At 38.2% G+C, this 18112-nt stretch overlaps 1 protein-coding gene across 3 annotated transcripts in view; it reads left to right on the top strand.

Annotated features, from left to right (window-relative positions):
• The window catches only part of CDYL (chromodomain Y like), a 187702-nt gene that overhangs the window by 130990 nt on the left and 38600 nt on the right, over nt 1-18112 (top strand). The window contains exon 1 of one of the 3 annotated variants that reach the window (XM_074335278.2): nt 6258-6392. The exons of the other annotated variants lie outside the window; for them this stretch is intronic. The gene's annotated coding sequence lies outside the window, so the exon portion shown is untranslated. Of the gene's footprint in view, nt 1-6257; nt 6393-18112 lie in introns of those variants that run through there. 3 annotated transcript variants of the gene reach the window in all.

Here is an 18112-nt window from a genome sequence, read left to right as displayed (position 1 = left end):
CACACTGCCTTCCATAGCGGCTGCACCAGTCTGCTTTCCCACCAACAGTGTATGAGGGTTCCTTTTTCTCCACAGCCTCTCCAACACTTATTATTTGTCTTGTTGATGATAGCCATTCTGACTGGGGTGAGGTGATATCTCATTGTGGTTTTGATTTGCATTTCTCTGATGATTAGTGATGTTGAGCATTTTTTCATGTCTATTTGCCATTTGTATGTCCTCTTTGGAGAAATGTCTCTTCAAGTCCTCTACCCATTTTTCAATTGGGTTGTTTGGTTTTTTGTTGAGTTGCATGAGTTCCTTGTATATTTTGGATACTAGCCCCTTATCGGAGACAGTTTGCAAAAATCTTCTCCCATTCAGTTGGTGGCCTCTTTATTTTGCCGATGGTTTCTTTTGCTGTGCAGAAGCTTTTAAGTTTGATACAGTCCCATTCATTTATTTTAGCTTTTATTTCCCTTCCCTTTGGAGTCAAATTCATGAAATGATCCTTGGACCCAAGGTCCATAAGTTTAGTACCCATGTTTTCTTTTATGTAGTTTATTCAGGTCTTATGCTTCAGTCTTTGATCCATTTTGAATTAATCTTGGTACATGGTGACAGATAGCAGTCCAGTTTCATTCTTTTGCACGTGACTATCCAATTCTCCCAGCACCACTTATTGAAGAGGCTGTCTTTTCTCTATTGTATGTTTTTTGCTTCTTTGTCACAAATTATGTGTCCATATTTATGTGGGTTTATTTCTGGGTTCTCATTTCTATTCCATTGGTCTATGTGTCTGTTTTTCTGCCAATACCATGCTGTTTTGATTATTGTTGTCCTGTAGTACAAACTAAAGTCAGGGAGTGTGATACCGCGAGCATTGTTCTTTTTTCTTAAGATTGCTTTGGCTATTCGGGGTCTTTTGTGGTTCCAAACAAATCTGATGAAAACCCATTTAATTTTAAGTAATTTCTTATTATGTAGGGTTGTTAGTTTTAAACCTGTAGATGTTATGGGACATTTACTGTCAAATTATAATTTTCAAAAAGTAAAAACGTGACTTATAAATACAGAATGAATACTTGTCAAATATTTAATTCAATAAAGGAATCAAAAGCATTGTAGAAATTGGTTCAAAGAAAATTCAAGAGACTGAATATATATGGGCACTGAAAGAAGGCTGGAATAGTTACAAGGAAAATAGCAAAACCCATTAATGACCTACAGAGCCATAAAGTTAACCTTTGCTGTTGTCTTTTCTCTGGAACAGACTTCATTTGTGTCCCTACGCAGTGCTATTCATTTTTATCACTACGGGTATTTGAAAAATAACGTCTAGCCTTACCAAGTTATAAAATATCCTAGTCCATGCTAAGCAGTAAGTCAGGCAAAGGTGCATCACCCTAAAGCGTGATGTAATCCGTGGTGGGCACACCTGCCAGCATTCTAGCACGACACTGAAATGATATGTGGGCATGCTTTAGCCTGTTTCCAAGTTGGAGGTTTTTTTCCCTGACCATTAGAAAACATTGGCTTTGGTTTGGGAGAATCTAATCTGACCCATCTTTCTGGGAGTAAGCACTGCCGCTTCCCTTTTATTGGGACAACTTCAGGCCGTCATCACCTGTATGTGACCTTGAGGGTCACCCGTTTCTGCAGGGGCTGTGCTTGTGAGAGGAGTAGCCTCCTGTCTGTCAGAGAACAGAACCAGAAGTGCTGGGTGAAGAGCTGGTGGTCAGGGCCAAGTCCCATAGGGCTTTGTAGGACAGCGTAAGGCGGTCGGATTTTTCTCCGTGTGATGAAGGGGTTGAAGTGGAAACATGACATGAAATGTTTGACATTTTGATATTTGATCGCTGGCTATAAATGAAAGAAAATCTCTTTAATGTGGTTATAATCATATTCTTTATTAATTTTCAGAAGTGTCTTTAAATGCTGTCTTTTAAAGCTTTCTGTTTAGCAAAGTGGCATATACAAAAGTACAGTGTTTATTATGCAAATAATATAAAAAGACACTAACGTTCCACATCATCAGAAGACCCTAAAGGGTCAGTTGTGGTGTAGGGTGGAGAGCTAGCAGAAGGAGTCCTTTTGGCGCTGACATGCCGTTCACATATTTGACTTCACACAGAGGGAACCAGCCTCCTGCAGGTTTTCTGTACTTAACCCCCAGGAAGCTGATGTAAGCCAGTCTCTGTCCTTCTGAGAAGCGCTTGGTAAGAGGTCAGGGACAGCCACTGTAAGAAGAACTTCTCTCCTGGGAGAAACAGCACAGGAAGTGCCCAGTAGGGCGTGTGCACTTCCACCCTCAGCATCATGCATTGTGGGAGGTTCCAAGAACACTTCCCAGATTGGCCTGGATCTGGAGGGAGGGCTCGTGGGGTGCTTCCACGTCCACCCAGGCCTGTTTTTCATTACACCTTTGGAAAAACTAAGCAACCGCTGCATCTAGGTTCCATTTCATTATGTCATGACATAAAGTCACTCTAGTGGAAAGCAGCAGATTCTAAACCCCAACCAGAGCAGCTTTCCAGGGTAGCAAAAGCAGTACCTTGTGCTGAGAATTCAGCAGTTACATCCATCACCAACTCAGCTGAAGATTGGCAGGATGTCAGGTTTTGTCTCATTCATTGTTGGTTGTTTTCTAGGAGAGGCATTTATATCTTTTATCCGATTGCCATATTTGTATGTGCGTAAGTACATGGTGTTAAGGACTTTCGAAGCTCTTTAGTTTCTTTGCAGTGAACAGAGGAAGATGCATGGACGAGAAATACCCATGAATACCACAAATGGGCATACACAGAGTGGCTTCGGGGTCCAGTTATACTAACATAGATGTGTAACAGGTTAAAGAATTATTCCCAGAGAGGTCTCTAGTGAAAGGCGTCAAATTTCTGTCCTTTGCCTTGTTCTGTAGAAGAGCATATTTATCAATCATATTAGTAATATATTTGACAGTTACCCTGTGAAGCAAATGTTATACATATTACTGTCCCTCCTTACCGATAAGGTACAACAGATTGCTTAAGGTCACAGAGCTAGTAAATTACAGAACTAGGTCTTAAACCCAGGTCCCCTCACACCTCGGCTAAAGTGCTCTGAGCAAGCAGTTAGAGGGGTGCCTGCCATGGTGGTCCTGGACTTACAGCAAGCTGCGTGCAGAAGCTTCCCCCACCTCAGGATTCACAAGAATAAAATAAAAATCCTGTATTTCAGAGCAGTCCCTATTCCTAGGAGTAAAGAGTAGAGATACTATACTGACCTGCTCTGGAGAGTAAGGATACTGAACCCAGAGAAAGGCTACTTGTTAGAAAGCGGGGTTGGTTGGTAAAGCAAGACCGCATCCAAAGGCATTGCTTTAAATGTGTTGGGGGAGGTGGAGAGGAGCTGCATGGAGCTCTTTCTCCGACTACAAGGCTGTTCTCAGCTACAGTCTTGGGGGAGAACCATGTTGAAAGCGGGGGAGGCTACCTGCCCCAACCACCTGCCTGCCCACCTTCAGGTGAAGGAGAGAAGGTTTTCTCTAAATGAGTGAGAGGCCAAATATCCCAAGTCTGCAGCAAAGCCGGGGGAGGGTACAGGGTGATGGGCAGAGACAGACCCTCAAATTCTTAAATGAAGGGGAAGCGTTCCCACAGCCTTCACACTCCTGGCTCACATAGAACTTCTCGGGGCCTTATGCTGTGGAGAGGTGAGAAGTGCAGATTATTAGCAGTTTATCTCCGGGTGAGGGATGGGAAAGCCAGAAACTGGTGCTTCCCACAGTCATCCTGATAGGACGATAGTAGCATGTAAGAAACACAAGAAATAGAAGCATATTGGACTTGGATGGCCAAATTGAAACATTCAAAATTATTTTAAAAACACATTGGCACCACAAGAGATGGTGTATTTTAACACTACAAAAATCCTTCTTGGATTGGCATTCATAAAACCAGTGGCTGGGTGATGAGAAGGGAAATAGGGTACAAGCAAGGCTTGTCTTTATTTCTGTTTCCAAGCTCTTAGCATTATGCCCACCTCCTACTGCTGAGAGTTAAAAGTGAACTGTACTGCTGCTCTAGTTTATGATTGAAAAGCTGGTTTAACTGTAAGTATTCCCTCTTAACTACAGGACTTAGTAGGTTTGGAGAAACTGAAAAATAGAAATGATAGAATCCTTTCCAAAAATGTAGCAAAGCTAAAAATAGGGGAGAAGAAATGTGTATGGGGAGAGGCTTTGAGACTAGGAGATGGCCTTTGGAATCACATAAAAATGCTTGGTAGCCACCTGCCTTGCTGCTTAGTTTAAAGTTTGGCATAGTTTTAAATAGTATCATTTAGATTGTGCACTTTGAATGTAAGTATTCTTACATAAAAACGTAAATCTGCTTTTCAAATCTAACATTGACGTGTGTGTGTGTGTGTGTGTGTGTGTGTGTGTGTATCTCAAAATTGTTGATTTTAGAACTTCACCATCAAAGGACCCAGCGAGAGTGGGCTTTAGGGCCACCTCAGTGAATTATGTTGATTGTGCCCCATTAAGGATCACTTTCTAATCAGTGTGGCAGAGCCTCTGGTAAGGCTCCCGGTTTAGTTTTCAGGCAGCAGATTTGCATCTTTAGAGATGCGATGCCTGTTAATATGAAGAGCAGCAATTACTAATTTGATTTGCCTTGTATCTGTGTGTACAAAAAGGAGGCCTGCGTCTTTCAGTGAGTTTTGGTAAGGTGCAATACATGATAAGGTCGTTGGAATGGACATTAGGTGCCGAGGGCTCGACAGACAGATGTGATGTGGTAAAAAATTTGATGTTAAGAAAAAACGTTGAGAAGATTTATAGGAGTCTTGAAGAATATGAGGTTAGTCTTCTTTGTTCTGAGAGCACAGAAATTATTCTACTCCCAGGAAACAACATCAGAATCTTGTTGGGAGTTGGGTAGAAGAGAAGCAGCAAAAACACATTTGATTTTGAAAATTACCTGTGTAACGTCCTGTGAGCCAGGTGTTTTTTTTTTCTTTTTTATTTAAGTTTGTCAAAAACAGGTAGACCCAATATTCACACTGATACCATAAGAGCAAAGTCAAAATTACGTGGTTTTCAATGTAATTTTTTTTTCCCTAAAATGACTGTTACTTCCATGTGTTTTTGATCATGATATTCATGTTGAAGTTTCAAATATAATTAACAAGGGGACAACACGGAGGGGAACCTAGGTTGTTTAAAAAAGAAAAGCATAAGAAAGGATAATAACTCAGTCGCTGCGGGACTGAAGATGACGGGGGATTGTTTGTAACAGGGACTTGATGCCTGTCCCTCCTTCAAACGGCGTGTGTGCTAAGTACAGAGGGCGGCATGTCAAAATATATGGTACTGCACTGCCTGTTGGGTTGGAGATGGTGCATCCCTCAGCAGTGTTACTAGCACCTGATTTTCTCTGCTTGCTTTGATTAAGAGATCAATTATAGACATCTATTTTGGAGCAGATGCGGTTTCTTTAAACCAGTCCTATAATCACTTTTGAAGTTAAGAGTTTTCAAATACAAGCCATGATTCTATGTCTAAGTTGATAGCTTTGGTGATTCTGACATTGCCATACATACTGTTTGCTCTTAACAGAAAGCAAAATCTGGTTACACAGCTGGCAAATTTAGACTTTAAAATATAATCCTTGGCTTTAAAATATTCCTGGCAGCTAAACGGTTACCTCCTTCGAGTCTTCCAGGGAATTCTCTCTTTAGTTCCTTGCCAGGGTGATGACACTGGACAGGAGAGGACAGCCTCAGGGTCAGCACACTCTCTCTGTGAAGAGCCAGATAATAAATACTTTAGCCTTTTGGGCCATACAGTCTCTGTTACAACTACTCAGCTCTATTGTTACAGCGTGAAAGTTGCCACAGGCAGTATGTAAACAGTTCTCTCCATGAACAGAAGTTCTTAATTTAATGTACTCCAATTTATCCAGTTTTTCTTTTGTTTTTTTGGGCTGTTCAACAAATCTTTCCCTAATCCCCAAACCCATTCTCTTCTGTTGCGTTCTAGAAGCTCTCACGCTGATATCTGTGATGTGCCTTGTGAATGTGTAGCGCTCAGGGTCATACCACTGTCACCACCGCTGCACTACCACCTCTGGCATAAAGCCAGGATGTCTGTGTACAGGGCAGTCTGTTCTGGATTTGTCCTGTTACCCTGATGCCAGTTCCACATTGCCCTAATTATGCAGTCTTTAAGTGTTGTTGTCTGGTACGGAAAGTCCCCTCCTTGTTTTTCTTTGGGTGTGCCTGGGTTACTCATGGCCCTTTCCACGTCCACATATAGTAGAATCAGCTTTTCAATTTCCACTCCCCAGGGGGAAACCTACTGGAATTCTGATTGAGAATTCATTGCATCTGATCATTTAGGGGAGTTGGCATCTTTACAGTTAATGAAGGTATTTTGCAATTTTCTTGCATGTCTTTCATTAGATTGATTCCTTGGGTTTTGTAAAATACTGTTTTTGATGTTGTTATAAGTGGCATCATTTAAATTTTGTTTTCATATTCCGTTTATTGCTGTCTTTTTATCCTAATCTCTGAAGAAAATTCTAAGCTTTCACCATTAAGAATAATATTTGCTGTAGAGTTTTAAAATACTGTGTATCAGGCATATCAGTTACCCATCACTATAATAATGCTGTGTAACAAATGATCTCAAACCTCAGTGGCATATTAGCATTTATTATTTACACATCTGTGGTTGTTGGGTGGACAATTCGGATCTTGACTTCCTTTCAGGATATGGCTTTGGCTGACTGAGATCAACAAGACATTGAAGTATGAACTGGAAATTTCCACTGGACCGATTCTCTTAGACCCTCCGTTTTGTTTGTTTGTTTGTTTGTTTTTTTAATAGGGACATATCAGTATTGAATTTGATTCTGATTTCAGAAGGTATAATCCAAGGATAAAAAACAGTGATATTTTATTTAAAATAATTTTTATTTAGAATTATACAAGATGAACATACATGTTACTGAAAAATAGTCCAGAAGATGAGAAATAACATAAATTCCAAAGGAGATTTGAAAGTACCAAACTAAAATATTGTGCATGTAATAATTCTAGCATGTCTACATTGAGTGTTTGATGAGTGGCAGGGAGTGTTATAAGTGCTTACACACATCAATCATTTGATCACATGATAGCTGTGTGAGTTAGCTACTGTTATCCCCATTTGTTAATGAGAAAAGTTAAGCAACTTGCTCAAGGACACATAGCTAGTGAGTGCCAGAACCAGGCAAAGACCAAGACGATCTGCCTCAGGAGCCTGAGCTGTACTGCTTCAGATGAGGGAAAATATTTAAAATCCTCAGCAGGAACAGCTGGGCTGACTCAGATTGGTTCTTTCCTCCTTCAGTGGCTCATCTGCTCATTCTCTCACAGCAGTGACAGAGGCACGAGAGAGAGCAAGCTCCTGGTTCAAAGCCCACTTCAGATTCAAGGGCTGTGACAATCAGCCCATCCACAACAGCAGAAAAACGTAAAAGTTTCCATGGCAAAGGGGATGAATACAGAGGAGTTAAGAATTGGTACCCTCACTAGTTAAGTTTGTGGGAGAAAAAAAAGTTCTATCTAATTTCTGGGGGGGGGGGGGGGGGGAATTCTTTCATGAATGAATATTGAATTGTCTGCATCTACTGAGATTATTTTTTTGTTGTTTATTCCATGAAGCAAGTAAATTACATTGGGTCCCATCCCCCAAAAAAACAACAAGTCAACCTTGCATTCCCGAAACAAACCCAACTTGGTGACAGTGTTTTATCCTTTTTATGTATGGTTGGATTTCCTTCACTAAAATTGTGTATTATAGATGCAAATCCTAGTTTATTGTTGACATTGACCTGTAATGTTCCCCTTTTTGTAAAAGTAATGTGTCTATTCAAATATTTTAAACTTTCACTATTTTTAATCTTATAATACTTTATGTAAGCTGAATGTAAACATTTGTATTAATTATTTATATTAACATCTATTGAGGTTCTGGTATTTGACAGGTGCTTATTTTCTTGCATTAAAAATGAGATATAAATCACATACCATAAAATTCACCCTTTGAAAAAGTATACAGTGGAGGCGATCGGTTTGCTCAGTGGTTAGAGCACGGTGTTCATGATAACAAGGTCGCTGGTTCAATTCCCACATGGGCCAGTGAGAAACAACGGCTTAAACTTGGAGCTGAGCCTCTAACGGGCAGCCAGTTGGCTCAGTGGTTGGAGCATGGTGTTCATAAGGCCAAGACCTCTGGTTTGATTCCCACATGGACCAGTGAGAGGCAATGGCTTAAGCTTGGAGCTGAGCCTCTGGTGGGCAGCTGGTTGGCTCAATGGTTAGAGCACGGTGCTCATAACACCAAGCTCGCCAGTTCGAATCCCACATGGGCCAGTGAACTGCACCTTCCACAACTAGATTGCAACAACAACTGGACTTGGAGCTGAGCTGCACCCCCTACAGCTAGATTGAAAAACAATGACTTGACATCCTGGAAAAACACTGTTCCCCAATATTCCCCAATAAATTAAAAACATAAAAATTAAAAATAAAAAAGTATACAATTCAAAGTTTTATATTCACGAAGTTATGCAGCCATCACTACTTAATTCCAGAACATTTTACTCACACCAAAAAGAAACCCCATTCCCATTAGTCGTCACGCTCCTTTCTACCTTCCTCCCAGCCCCTGGCACTGCTGACCTTTCTGCCTCTGGGTTTGCCAGTTCTGAGCAGTTCATATAAATGGAATCAAATGTGTAGATTTTGTACTGTGTTCTCTTAGCAGAATGGTTTCAAAGTTCATCCACGTTGTAGCATGAATGAGTACTTCGTCCTTTTTTATGGCTGAATAATTTTCCTTTGTGTGGATATACCCCATTTTATGTATCCATTTGTCAGTTGATGGGTATGTGGGTTGCTTTCACATTTCAACTATTATGAATACTGCTGCTAATGAACATTTGTGTACATGCTTTTGAACATATTTTTCAGTTCTGTTGGGTATGTACGCAAGATGGGAATAGCTGGGGTCACATAGTAACTGTTCAATATTTGAGGTACTACAAAACTTTTCCAAAGCATCTATACCCTATTTCATCCCCACCAGCAGTGTAGGAGGGTTCTTCACATTCTCACCAACATATGTGTGTAATTGTTATTATAGCCATCTTGGTGTGAAGTGGTATTTCATTGTCCTTTTGATATGTGTTTCCCTAATGTCTAATGCTGTTGATCATCTTTTCATGTGCTTATTTGTCATTTGCATATCTTTGGAGATACGTCTATTCAGATCCTCTGCCAATTTTTAAGTTAGGTTGTCTTTTTATTGTTGTTATACAAAATCATATGTTCTGGGTATTACACTATTATAATCCATGTGATTTGCAAACATTTTTCTTACATTTCTGTTGGTTGTCTTTTCACTTTCTTAATAGTGTCCTTTGAAGCAAAAAGTTTTTGATTTTGATGATGTCTAATGTACTTACTTTTTTTTGTTTCTCATGCTTCTAGTGTCATAGCTAAGAAACCCTTGGTCTGATCCAAAGTCACGAAGATTTACACCTGTCTTACTCTTGAGTTTTACGGATTTTACACTTACATTTAAGTCTTTAATCCATTTCAAGTTAATTTTTATATATGGTGTACATTAGGGATCCAACTTTATTCTTTTGGCTATCCTGTTGTCCAGACAACATTTACTGGAAAAGAGTATTCTTTCTTGCACTGAATGGTCTTAGTACCCTTGTCAGAAATCAATTGACATAGACATATACGGGTTTATTTCTGACTCCCAGTTCTGTTCCTTTGATCTGTCTATCCACTTACCAGTACCACATTGCCGTGATTACTGTAGCTTTGTAGTAAGTTTTGAAATTGGGAAGTGCGAGTCCTACTTGTTCTTTTTCCAAGATTATTTTCCTGTTCTGAGTTCTTTGTAATTCCGTATGAATTTTAGAATCAGCTTGTCCAATTCTGTAGATAGGCATTAAATTGATCAATTTTGGGAGAACTGTTACCATACCAATATTAAGTTTTCTAATACAAAGTCTTCCCATTTATTTAAGTCTGTAGTTTCTTCAGTGAGGTTTTGTTATTTCCAGTGTATATGTCTTGCACTTCTTTGGTTAAATTTATTCTACATATTTAATCTTTCCAGTGCAATTGTAAATTAAATTGTTTTCTTAATTTCAATTTCAGTTTCTTAGTGCTGCTGTATACAAGCACAGTTGATTTCTGTATATTGATCTTGTATCCTGCAACCTTGCGGACCTCACTCATCCATTAGTTCTAATAGCTATGTTCATGTATGTGAATTTCTTAGAATTTTCTGTGTTTACAGTTATATCATCTGTAAATAGATAGTTTATTTCTTCCTTTTTAATCTTGATTATTTCATTTTCTTACAGAATTGCCTTGGCCAGAACGTCTGGTACAATGTTGAATGTATAGAGTGGACATCTTTGTCTTGTTTTGTGATTTTAGGGGGAGAGTTTTCAGTCTTTCACTAAACGTTATGTTTGCTGTGGGTTTTTCATAGATATCCTTTATCAGTTAGAGGAAGTTCTCTTCTATTCCTAGCTTTTTGAATGTATTTATCATGAAAGGATTATTAGATTTTATCATAAGATTTTTCTGTATTTATTGAGATGATCATGTGGTTTTTGTCCTCTATTCTTTTCATGTGGTTTATTGCATTGATGTATTTTTATGTTGAACTAACCTTGCCTACCTGAGATAAATCCACTTGATGATGGTACATAAATTAACTGTATATGCTGCCGGATTCAATTTGCTAATATTTTGTTGACAATCTTGGATCTATATTCATAAAGAATATTGGGCCTGTGGTTTTCTTTTCTTGTGATACCCTTGTCTGGTTTTAGTATCAGGATAATACTGGCTTCATAGAATGAGTGTGGAGGTGTTTCCTCCTTCTCTTCTGTTTTTTGGAAGAGTTCTTGAAGGATTTAATTCTTTAAATGTTACAAGATTTTGCTATTTCTTCCTGAGTCAGTTTCAGTCATTTTCAGGAACTTGTCCATTTCATCTAGGTTATCTAAGTTCTTGATATACAGTTGTTCATAATATTCCCTTCCAGTCATTTTTATTTCTCTAAGCTCGTTGGTACTGCCCCTTCTTTCGCTCCTGATTATAGGAATTTGAATGTTCTCATTTTTTTCTTGGTCAATCTAAAACGGGTGTCCAAACTTTTTTCAAAGTTTTTTACCAAGGGCTATATGTGGTAAAATACACAAACAGCTGGGCCACTCACTCGAGGTGAACTACATATTGCCTGACCTGGTTTATTTAAGTAAAATAGATATATTTTTGGAATTTGCTGCGGGCCAATTAACAATGGATTGTGGACCGCAGTTGGCCTGCGGGCCGCACTTTTGACACCCCTGATCTAAAAGGTTGGTCAGTTTTTTTGATATTTTCAAAAAACCAACTTTTGGGGTTTTTTAATTTTATTTTTGCTCTTGTTTTTCTGGTCTGTATTTCGTTAATTTTTGCTCTTATTTTTGTTCCTTCTTTCTGCTTGCTTTGAGTTTAATTTACCTTTTAATTTCTAGTTTCTTAGGGTGGATGCTTAGGTTAATAATTTGATATCTTGTTTTTTAATGTGGAATTTACCAATTTCTTTTTGTTTTTTATTTCTAACTTCATTCCACTGTGTTCAGAAGTTGTACTGTGTTTGAGTGGGTTTTTCTATAAATGTCTATTAGGTCTAGTTGGATTATAGTGCTGTTCAAGCTATGTTTCCTTGCTGATCTTCTGTCTAGTTCTGTGTATTCTCTGTCTAGTTAAGTATGCATATTAGAAATGGTGTTTTGAGGTCTTTGTTGTTGAATTGTCTGTCTCCTTTCAGTTCTGTCAGATTTGCTTCATTTTAGGGCTCTCTTGTTAAGTTCACGTATGTTTATAATTGTTATGTCTTCTTGATGGTTTAACACTTTTATTATAAGATGTTCTTTTTCTCTAGTAACTTTTGTTTTAAAGTCTGTTTTGCCTCATACGGTATAGCTATTCCAGGTCTATTATTTTGGGTTTTGTTTTGTACAGTGTATCTTTTTCTGTTCAGCCTGTTTGTATCTTCATATCTAAAGTGTCCCTCTTATAGGCAGTACAGAGTTGAACTAGATCTTTTTATCCTTTCTGCCAATCTCTGCTTTTTACATGGATTATTTGTAATTACTAATAAGGTAGGGTTTGTCGTCCATTTTGTTTCTTATTCTCCATTAACTCATGCCTGTTTTCTCCCTCTGTTACTCCATTACCATCATCATTCATGTCAAGTAGGTATTTTCTAATTACCATTTTAATTCCTTTGTTTTATTTCTGTTATATAGTTTTAGCTGTTTTCTTAGTTGTTGCCCTGAGGGTTACAATTAACATTTTAATCTATGATAATGTAGTGTAGATTAATACCTATTTAAGTTCAATAGTATATAAAAACTTTGCTCTTCGCTCCCCTAATCCTTTATGCTGTTGTCATATAAAATCCATCTTTTTACTTTATATTCCCATTAACACAGATTTGTAATTATTGCTTTTTGTATTTAAATCAGGTAAGAGTAAAAGTGTTGTGAACCAAAATACATTTACTCTGTCTTATATAATTAACCATATAGTTATCTTCCCAGTGCCTTTTTTTTTTTTCCATGTGGATTTTGAGTTGCTGTCTAGTGTCTTTTCATTTTAGCCTAAAGGACTCCCTTTGGTATTCATTGTAAAAGCAAGTAAGCTAGCCACTAATTGTCTTTTTTTATCTGGGAATGTCTTAATTTCTCCTTCATTATCAAGGGATAGTTACGCTAGATATAGAATTCTTGGTTGACAGTCTTTTTCTTTCAGCACTTTATATATTGTATCCCATTACCTTCTGACCTCTACATGGTTTCTATTTGAAAACCATGTTAATCTTATCAGGGGTCCTTGAATTTGACTTGTCAGTTCTCTTGCTGCTCTCAAGATTATCATCTTTGGCTTTCAATTTGATTATGTGTCTAGGTGAGGATCTCTTTAAGTTTATTTTGCTTGGAATTTCTTGTATGTGTGGATTAATGTTCTCCATCAAATTTTGGAAGTTTTTGACCATTATTTCTTCAAACATTTTTTCTGCCCCTTTCTTTCCTTTCCTTTTGAAACTCCCAAATGTGTGTTTTGGTATTATTGCTGATGTCCCAGAAATCTCTGAGATTCTGTTCTTTTTCTTCATTCTTTTTGCTCTCTGTTCCTCAGACTAGATAATCTCTATTGACCTGTCTTCAGGTTTGGTGATTTCTTCTGCCAGTCCATATCTTCAGTTGAGCCATTGTAGTGAATTTTTCATTTCAGTTTTTATAGTTTCAACTCAAGGATTTTTTTTTTTAATAGTCTCTCTTTATTGATACTATTAGGTGAGTCATTTTTCTCATACTTTACTTCCTTTGACATTATTTCCTATCATTCTTGAACACACTTGAAATAGCTAATTAAAGTCTAATGTCTGGGCTTCCTTGGTGACAGTTTCTATTGATTAATATTTTCCCTATGTGAGTCATTCTTTCCTCTGTCTTTGCATGTCTTGTGATTCGGTGGTGGTGTTAACAAGACATTTAAAATAATGTGGCAATTTGAAATTCAGATTCTTCCCCTCCCCAGGGTTTGTGATTTCTGACTTTCACATTTGGCTTTTTCTTAAAGTTTCTATGTCTTTACTGAAATGCCCCATCTGTTTATGCATGCTGTCTACTTTTTCTAGTAGATCCTTTTATATGTACCGTAGTTATTTTAATGTTTCTATATCAAAGTACCATTATCTGGGTCATCTCTGAGTCTGGTTTTGTTGATTGCTTTGTTTCTTGATAAATTGTATTTTTTTTTCTTGATTTTTGTATATTTCATAATTTTTATTTGAATACTGTGTATCTCATATAAAACAAGAGAGACAAATAATATTCATGCCTAGAAATGGGCATAGTTCTTAGGCAGCTAGTGTGGAAAACTGAATCGATCTAGTCAGGAGTTGAGCTGGATTTTGCGTTTGCTGTGGTTGCTGGAAGGTTTTTCTCAGTGTCTGTGCTGTCACCAGCTTTCAGCTGTCTCTGTATGCCTGATTCTTAGAGGACTTCTCTCTCCGTGATCTTGCCCTTTCCCTGGGAATAGACTGCTATTGATATTTTCACTCGGTTGTTTTTGTGTGTTTTTTTAATTTATTTTTTAAATTTATTGGGGTGACAATTGTTAGTAAAATCACATAGATTTCAGGTGTGCAATTCTGTATTACATCATCTATAAATCCCATTGTGTGTTCACCACCCAGAGTCAGTTCTCCTTCCATCACCATATATTTGATGCCCTTACCCTCATCTCCCATCCCCTCCCCTCTTACCCTCTGGTAACCACTAAACTATTGTCTGTGTCTATGAGTTTCTATTTCTCATTTGTTTGTCTTGTTCTTTTGTTGTTTTTGGTTTACATACCACGTATCAGTGAAATCACATGGTTCTCTGCTTTTTCTGTCTGACTTACTTTGCTCAGCATTACACTCTCAAGATCCATCCATGTTGTCACAAGTGTTCCTATATCATCTTTTCTTACCGCCAAATAGTATTCCATTGTGTATATATACCACAACTTCTTTATCCATTCATCTATCGAAGGACATTTTGGTTGTTTCCATGTCTTGGCCACCGTAAACAAAGATGCAATGAACATTGGAGCACACGTGTCTTTATGTATAAATGTTTTCAGATTTTTTGGGTAGATATCCAGGAGAGGGATTGCTAGGTCATATGGCAATTCTATTCGTAATTTTTTGAGGAACCTCCACACTGCCTTCCATAACGGCTGCACCAGTCTGCAGTCCCACCAACAGTGTATGAGGGTTCCTTTTTCTCCACAGCCTCTCCAACACTTGTTACTATTTGTCTTGTTGATGATAGCCATTCTGACTGGGGTGAGGTGATATCTCATTGTGGTTTTGATTTGCATTTCTCTGATGATTAGTGATGTTGAGCATTTTTTCATATGTCTATTTGCCATTTGTATGTCCTCTTTGGAGAAATGTCTCTTCAAGTCCTCTGCCCGTTTTTCAATTGGGTTGTTTGTTTTTTTGTTGTTGAGTTGCATGAGTTCCTTGTATATTCTCGATATTAGCCCCTTATCGGAGGCACTGTTCGCAAAAATCTTCTCCCATTCAGTTGGCGGCCTCTTTATTTTGTCGATGGTTTCTTTTGCTGTGCAGAAGCTTTTAAGTTTCATATAGTCCCATTCGTTTATTTTAGCTTTTACTTCCATTGCCTTTGGAGTCAAATTCATAAAATGCTCTTTGAACCCAAGGTCCATAAGTTTAGTACCTATGTTTTCTTCTATGCAGTTTATTGTGTCAGGTCTTATGCTTAAGTCTTTGATCCATTTTGAATTAACTTTGGTACATGGTGACAAATAGCAGTCCAGTTTAATTATTTTGCACGTGGTTATCCAATTCTCCCAGCACCATCTATTGAAGAGGCTGTCTTTGCTCCATTGTATGTTTTTAGCTTCTTTGTCAAAAATGTTTATGTGGTTTTATTTCTGGGTTCTCAATTCGATTCCATTGGTCTATGTGTCTGTTTTTCTGCCAATACCATGCTGTTTTGATTATTGTAGCCCTGTAGTACAAGCCAAAGTCAGGAAGTGTGATACCTCCATTGTTGTTCTTTTTTCTTAAGATTGCTTTGGTTATTCGGGGTCTTTTGTGTTTCCAAATAAATCTGATGAGTTTTTGTTCTATTTCTTTAAAATATGACATTGGGATTTTGATGGGGATTGCATTAAATCTATATATTGCTTTGGGTAATATGGCCATTTTAACTATGTTGATTCTTCCAATCCATGTCACTCGGTTCTTGATAGGCTGGGATGGGAAGGTGGAAGGGAGAGTGGGAGCAGGGCAGTTACTTGTTTTGGTCCCATCTCAGGCTTAGGCCCTGTGCTCCTCAGCCTTGTAGATGGATCTTTACCAGGATTCTTTCTCCTGCCCATGGGGTAAAGGGTTTTTTCCTCACACTGTCCTTCCCTTGGTTTTAATGGAGTCAACAGGGTTTCCCTACCCTTCCCCTAGAGGCCTGAGAGAAAGATCAGAGTAGGCAGGTGGGTCTTCATAACCTTTCTCCTGAAAATGGCCAGACCCCCTCCTCTGTGGCTTGCTGAGAAAGTCTGTGTCTGATCTCCTGCCTTTCCCTGGTCTTTCTTACAAGTGAACTTTTATATATCATGCTAGCCTACACTCAGCCTTTAGCAGTTCTTTGGAGTTTAGCTGATCCCTTCTTATTCATTTGTAGAGGCCCTGCCTTCCACTTGTACTCTGCCACAGATGAGACAGTCTCCATGTCCCATCTTTCCTTGGATGGGCTGTCGTTCCTTGAATTTCAAGTCATTTGGTTGCCTTGCAACCTCAGCTCTCTGATGAGTTCAAGAAAAGTTGTCATTTTGTAGTTTGTCTAGCTCTTTAACCAGCCTTTTAGCTGTGGACAGGTCCATTCTTAATTCTGAACTATTGATCCTCTTTTCCCATTTAACTTTTGTTTGCAATAAAACACAGGGTTTACAGAATTGGTGTGTAACTGGAGTGGGTTCTCACATGGTTTCTTAGAGCTGGGTCCACAGATGGCGTCATCCATGATGAGCCAGCGCTGGATTTGGTTTTGCCTTTGCACCACCAGTCTCATGTCCTGCAAAACTTCTCTAGATGGTGCTCATGCTCAAGCGTAGAAGTATTTTGCTACAGCAATAAAAGCCTTGCAGCTGTACCACAGTATCTGTAGTGTGTGAGAAGAGGGTGAAGAGAGTAGATTGACCTTGGAGCTGAGAGACTAGGAAATAAACTACTAGGTGAGAGTGGGCGAGAGGAGGTGACAGAGCCAGCTTTTTATTCACTGTGCTCTGCATGTAAGTGTGTGTGTAAGAACATGTCTCACTGTTCCATGTTCCAGGCTTGACTTCTCATAGGTCAGCCATACTTTTCTGTGTCGTTAAGCATAATTACACATACCCTGTTTTCCCTGAAAATAAGACCTACCTAGACAATCAGCTGTAATATGTCTTTTGGAGCAAAAATTAGTATAAGACCCAGTCTTATTTTACTATAAGACAGGTCTATAATATAATGTAATGTAATGATAATCATAGTATAATACCAGGTCTTATATTAATTTTTGCTCCAAAAGATGCCTTAGAGCTGATTGTCCAGCCAGGTCTTGTTTTCGGGGAAACACAGTAGTCTTAATTACAGGAGCATCCTAACTGTAAATCACACTGCAAAGAACTTCCTATTAGTCAAATCCTAATAATATCTATGAATATTTCTCTAAGATAAAATTCCTAGATTTGGATTCATCATACATTTTTAGTTTTGTTTAATGTTTTTAATACAAGTTGTCAAGTCACCCTCCAAAAAACATTTTACGACTTTTCTCCCTTGAGAGTGTATAGTTTGTGTAGGGTTATTTGGGATTTTATGTTTTAGAGGTTAGTCTTGTATGTTTCTTTTAATATTAGAATGATTAACTTGATTGCTTCTGTATGTGGAAATTAATTTTAAATATTGAGAAAATAAAGCTGTGAACATGTTATGACTATATTTTTGGTACATACTGTGTACTTGTACCATTTGGTACTTGTACCAAATTTTTTTTAACTTTCAAGATATCCTTACTATAAAATCTATGTTCCTGTGAATAAATTTCCTTTAAGTAGCCATGAGATGAATCTTGACCGAAAAGAACTAAAAGTAAAAACTGAGTGAATGTCACAAATACTAGAACAGTTCCTGAAAGTTCATCATGGATTAAATCTTCACATGGTCTGAAAACGAATTGAAAAGCCAACCAAAGAAGGACTAGGATGGATGATGGTATCTAGATGGCAGTTCCTGTTCCCCAGGCCTTCTTCTGCCCCTTTTAGTGATTCTGGCCATTCGCCTTTTTCTGAGGCGCTCATGCCACGCAAACAGCTGAGCTCTGTGAGGGCAGAGCCATCTTCAATTCCTCACAGCTTGTTTCTTTTTAGAATGAAATCATGTATTTTCATTTTCTTGTGGTGCTTCGTAAATTCAAGGATGTTTTGGTGTTTCTCCATTGGCTGGCAGCCCTGGGAA

This window comes from Rhinolophus sinicus, chromosome 14 (assembly GCF_057876585.1).
Source record: "Rhinolophus sinicus isolate RSI-liver-muscle chromosome 14, RSI-T2T, whole genome shotgun sequence".
Lineage (NCBI taxonomy): Eukaryota > Metazoa > Chordata > Mammalia > Chiroptera > Rhinolophidae > Rhinolophus > Rhinolophus sinicus.
The sequence above is the reverse complement of the archived record's forward strand: the minus strand, read 5'-3'. Positions and strand labels throughout refer to the sequence as shown.